Here is a 6002-nt window from a genome sequence, read left to right on the forward strand (position 1 = left end):
TAATTATTGAGAAAAATAAAAAGATGGCTGCACCAGATTTAGCGGAGCCGCTAATTTCCATCTGTAGTCCTCTGGGGAAATGGGGTACTTAAATAAATATAACAAGGAATTTATTGGTTTCCCTCATCAAACTCATCAAATACACAATCCAACAACTCCAAAACGCTCTGGTGGACAAGTTGTGACCTGCACATTCACCACGCTATGAGATAATAAAGGAACGTTACGAGACAGAGTTGTTTTAGAGGTACTGTAAATTCATGCAAAATCGCTGATGCGCGTTCCTGTCGGGGGCTGTTTTTCGGCAAGCAGTCTCTGCATTTGCCTCAAAACGTTCTGTTATTATCTCATAGCATGGTGAATGTGCAGGTCACAACTTGTCCACCAGAGTGTTTTGGAGTTGTTGGATCCTATTTGATGAGTTTGGTGAGGGAAACCAAGAAATCCCATTAGCCTCCGAAGCGTAGCTCTGAGCAGTTCTAAAAACAGCTTGCTTGGTAACGAACCTACTCCTAAAACTATAGGGATTATGGCAATGGGCCAATTTGCCAAAATGTTGAACTATCCCTTTAAAGTGGACCCTTAAGATCACTTTAGTCATACAGTGTCAGAGAGGTAGAGGTATCCCATGATGCATACTCAAGAGCTACGCTGCTGAAAACATCTGTATGATGCTGTTTGCTAGACACACCTGAACATCACATGATGATTTATCTCAGTGTGGTTTTTCCTCGTCAGGATTCATTCAGTTTTCACTTTGACCTGAACTTCATCTTCATAAGGAGAAGCTTGGATGGTCTCTCTGAGAAAGCCTTCTTTTCCTTCATCACCACAGAAAAGTGAAGATCAAGCGTCACTTCCACAGCTGGAGCCTCTTCAGTTCACACAACTCCTCGGCTCATCTCCTCGCAGAGCGTCTCCTGCAGCCCAACCTCACACCATGAGTGGACTTGGATCTTGTTCCACTCCTTGGTGTGAAGCTTCAAAGATCAGAAGTTCTGGGCAAGCTGGCGGTGATGAAAGCTTCTTTCCCCCCCTTTTCTGCTTCTTCCCAAACGTCTCTCTGCAGACTGTGTCGGAGCAGTGAAGACCTGAACTCTCACTGCTCTCTCTTTATCTGCATCTTCATATTGATCTTCACTCACTGTTTGATCTTCTGGTTCTCCAGTCGTCTCTCCAAGATCATCTGTGAACTTCATGTTCTTCTCCAGCAGGAACAGTGTGATGTGTTTCGGTGCAAACCTCTCTCACACACACATCTGGCCAGTCTCACAGATCATCTCAAGAGCTCTCTCATTCTGCCTTGAAGGTTCTCCACAGGACTTTCTGCCTCCTTAGACCTGTGATCCAGCTCCAGCAGGTGTTGACCTCTGGAGAAAAGCTCCTCAGACTGGAACCTTCACGCAGCCGCAGTGTCTCCTCATTGAGAGCAAAAGTGAAAGTGTAAAACAACATTATTTAAACATTAGCATTAAATCAAAACAATTATTTTTGAATGATTTATTCATTTAAAACCTTTGAAATATTAATAACAGACCTGTCAGTGCTGTCAGTGCTGATGGGATTTCCCCAGATTAATGATGTGTTGATGTTTGTTATTCACACAGGTCATGTGTTTGTCTGTTGTTTTAAGGGTTTCGTTGTGCTAACGAGCTCTATCTTGAAATAAGCTTCATGATTTCATTGCAGCGTCTAGACTTTAGTTTTGCATATTCCGAGTTACTTCCTGTTTCAGATAAGATCATGTGAACCAATCCCCTCCTTTGTTTTCAACTTTTATTTCCTCCTCAACAACTGAACTTTAGCACAGTGACATACATTTGAACTGGAATACAAAACTAAACATGGCATACAACAGTTGAGTGAATTATTGTTGGTACAAATGAGTTCATCACCCGCAGCCATTTGCTTTTGCTTTTCTTGAATGATGTATTGTGTTCTCTGCTGTGAGTATTGATTGATATTGTTATCGTCATGTTATTGTTATGTGTACTTACCACTGGCTACAAATCAAATTGTCCCTTGGGGACATTAAAACGTCACTTGCCTGTCACTAATGTTGCGGTTGTACTAAGTATTTTTAGACAACAACTGATGATTGACACAAATATTGACATAGGTTTATTTTCTTTACATTCTTTTAATGTAAAACCTGAATGCACAGCTCTATATCATCTTTAAACAGCTCTTCAGACGTACATCTGCATGCAATTTCCTCTTTTTAACTTGTTCCAGTAACTATTGTTAGACCTGGTGATTCTTCAGATTTTTTTTAACAAATGTAGAAGTAAATGCAGATGATAGATTAAACTGGGCTGGACTGAATGTGTCATGATTTAACCTGTTACACTCTCTGGACTGTATTTTACTTTGAAATGATTGACTTTCTGTGTTGCAGGCCTGTCTTCCTTCCTGTCTTTGTGTTATTTTCCAGCCATTGTGATCGTCTGACACACCTCATTGTGTTACAACGGTGCATTGTTGCACAGTGCTCTGTGATACTGTTAAAGTCTCTGTCTTTGTCAGTGGACTCTGTCTCAACAATTTCCAAGGATGGGAGGTGTTGGAGGTGGTGGAGGTGGTGGAGGTGGTGGAGGTGGTCTTGTCTCCTGAACCTTCAGTCGTCTCTCCTGGATCATCTTTAGAATTGAAGCAGGTTCCACTCATTCATGTTCATCTTTAAAGGAACAGTCTGATGTTTCTGTGGCTTTAGTGCAGAGAACAGCTCCAGAGGTCTCTCAGACTTCCTACACATCTGGCCTTCAAGGTTCTCCTCTGGTTCTTCAGCTTTGTTTCAGTGCAGATGCTACGGAGAACTTCCTCTGGTTCTCTGATGTGAAGGTGTTGACATGCAGCTCAGGTCGTCTGTGAGAAGGCTCATTACACCGGGGACACTGACACTGGACATTAATATTCCAGCGCTCTGTGATGCAGCTCTTGCAGAGGTTGTGCTCAGGTGGTTTGGTGAAGGACACGGGATCAGTGGACTGGGTTTGTTTAAATACAACATTTTGTTAAGGGTCATGAATGTGGACTAAAATGATGTTAACAGTTTTTTATGGGCTTGCAAAAAGAGGGAACTTATTTTGTAGACACACTTCCACTACTTGTTCATGCTTGTAATTGTGTTAGTGTGCTGCTATCAGGCTGTAGTGTTGACTGAATGTCTGTATCTTAGTTTTAGGTAAAGAGGAACAGAGTGAGACTTCCTCACTGCTCTGAGTTAATGAGAATCTGAATTAATATCAGTTGAGCAAACCCATGAAGCCTCTCCTTCCTGTGTTGCTTCACGTCTTGCTAAAGTGAGGCTGGTTTCCACAGGTTTACAGATGAAGTGTTGTGTTGTTCTTACAGATTCCTATATTTATTAAGGCTGCACACTCTGATTCCTGCAGGAGTGGCCAGCTGGCTCGTTTTCAGCCTCGGTCCTGTGGCAATATGTTCCAGAAGCAACGCAGTCCAATACAAACAGAAGATACTAAGATGCTGTTTTGACACAGAAGCACAAATCGTGCATGCATGAGACAGGAGGCAGCACGACATCGTGCAATGCAACAATACTGTTTGAGCTATAAAGTAAAACAGTAAGTAAGTAAATAGTGAAATTACTCTTGATTGGACAACCTCACATGTTCACATTCAAACCTAAAGGGTATTTTAGAATCACCATAATCTACTGGATCTACTGGACTGAGTGAGGAAGCTGGAGAACCCAAGAGAACCCAAGAAAACCCACACAGACTCCACCCAGGAAGACCCCAGACCCACCCATGCATCAAACCAAAGTATGAATTAAAATAAATGAAGTAAATATTATCTGTCAGTGGTAATTTTACTATTGACTAATGATAGTAAATTGGTATCATGTAGCCTACTCAACACATACAAAAACATACAGAACTGACTTAAAAGATATTTGAAAGTATTGACACATTATGTTAAATATCCATAATCCATCCATGCAAAATGAATTTAGCTAAATAATATTGTGCATTGAAAGTGATCACAGGTTTGCAGAAGCCTAACTGTTATCTCAGCTGGTTAGCTATTTCATGTTTAAGAAGCACAGGGCTGGTCCTGTGAGGGATCATTCTGTCACAGTTGTTGACTCTTGTTTCCTGTTTTATTTTGAAATTCCCCATGTCTAGCCTCCCTGTGCTCTCCCCCCTCTGATCAACTCATATGTCTCACCTGTGTGTGATTGCTCCACCTGTGTCTCTTTCCTCCCTGTGTTTTTTTCCTCAGCTATGGTCTGCGTTGGTTCTCAGTGTTTCCTGTGTGTTCATGTCAGTTCCTTTGAGTCCTTTCTGTAAGTCCATACATCATTTCTTTATTCTACTTTACCTGCCTTTTGATTCTCTGAATTTTCAGCTGTGTTGAAAACCCTAACCTACAGTACAGTCCCCTTGACAAGCAACACTAGAAGCCCCATTGTTGTTGTTTTATTATTTATAAAAGTGTCTGGGGAGCTTTGTTGTGTTTCTTTATTTTTACCGGCATAACTTGACCCATCACGCTTGTGTTCTCTCCAGCATCTCTATTAAGAAGCTCCTGTTCCTGCTTTAAGAAACTCTCACATGTTGTTTTTTCCCGAATATGCAAACTGTTTAACCAAGGACATGTGGACCAGAGTGAAACACAGTACAGAAGTACAGTCAGTGTTTGATGTTTGAATTAATGCTGTTATATGGACAATAGATACAAAACTGTAGCCTTTTCAATGTCTGATATAAGCTCCCTCCTCCTCCCCTCCACTCCCACCAATCACAGCCTCCCTCTCTTCATCCAAAAATTAAATTTGGTTCATCCTGATGCTGAATGGGTGGGATGTCACTGTTGCTAGGATACATCATCCTGACGACTGGCTGGCTTTCCTTCAAGGCTAGACAGGAAACCAACGAGGAGGGAATGAGGAAGGATGTAGGAGGGATGGACCAAGGATAAAAAAGCAGGGAGCGTCGCAAGGGAAGGAGAAGGAGATGTAGGGGTGGGAAAGAAGAAAAGGAAGGTAGGAGGGATCCTGAAATGGAAAAAGAGGGAGTATGAAAGGAAGACAAAGGGAAGGAGGGAGGGAGGGAGGCAGTGGGGAAGAAAGGAGATTACGAGGAAGGAAAGAAAGTGAGAGAAAGGTGATGAAATGAGGGAGAAAGGGAATGAGGAAGGGTGAAAAGGATAAATAAGAGGAGGCGGTGTGTGAAAGGAGGAGGGAAGGAGACGAAACTTGAAAAAGATGAAGAGCAAGAAGGAAAGGAACGGAAGGAGAGCAGGTGGATGATAAAGGGAACACCTCATGTTTTGTTGATCATTATGTAATCTGCTTTCCTCTCTTTGCGGTCATCGTCCTTTTCCTTGGGCCTACACACAGACTCCGCCCCTCTTGGCATCGTCCTGGCAACAGGCGGCAGTCCGCCTGATGTTGCTGGGTGTGACTCAACAGTTACACTTTGCATCAGTGGACATACGTAGAGAAATGCTTTAAAGTGTACTAAAGAGGTCAGAGAAAAATGCTGGCATTGTACAAAGCTGCACTTCTGCTTCATAGGGAGAAGTTGTGCATTTATTCACCCAACCCTTTTATTTATTTATTGGAGAGCACTTATTAATATTTACAGGAACCATACTGTAGTTGGTGGTGGAGGCATTTGAGTTGTTCTAAAACTGATCTGCCATTCATGCTGTTTTACATGTGTAACAATAGGAATACATTGCTACATGAAAGCTACATTGTATAATAAGGATCTGCTGATGCATCAGGATCTATGACAAGAGGAAATGTTTTTTTTAAGAAATCAGAACAGTTATAGCTGGAGATGTAGGCTAAGCAGGGCAAAAAATAGAAACATACAGAGGGATAAGGGGGATGGATGTAATGTATGGGTTGTGTGTTTGTGAGCTTGACTGATGAAGAGGTTTCTGCTTCGAAATATTTTCACGTTATCGCTTAAAGGAGCTGCATTTACATAGCCAACATTAGCATTAACAGCTGTTTACTTAATTAGTCT

The sequence above is a fragment of the Trachurus trachurus genome (assembly GCF_905171665.1).
Source record: "Trachurus trachurus genome assembly, chromosome: 23".
In the NCBI taxonomy this organism is placed as follows: domain Eukaryota; kingdom Metazoa; phylum Chordata; class Actinopteri; order Carangiformes; family Carangidae; genus Trachurus; species Trachurus trachurus.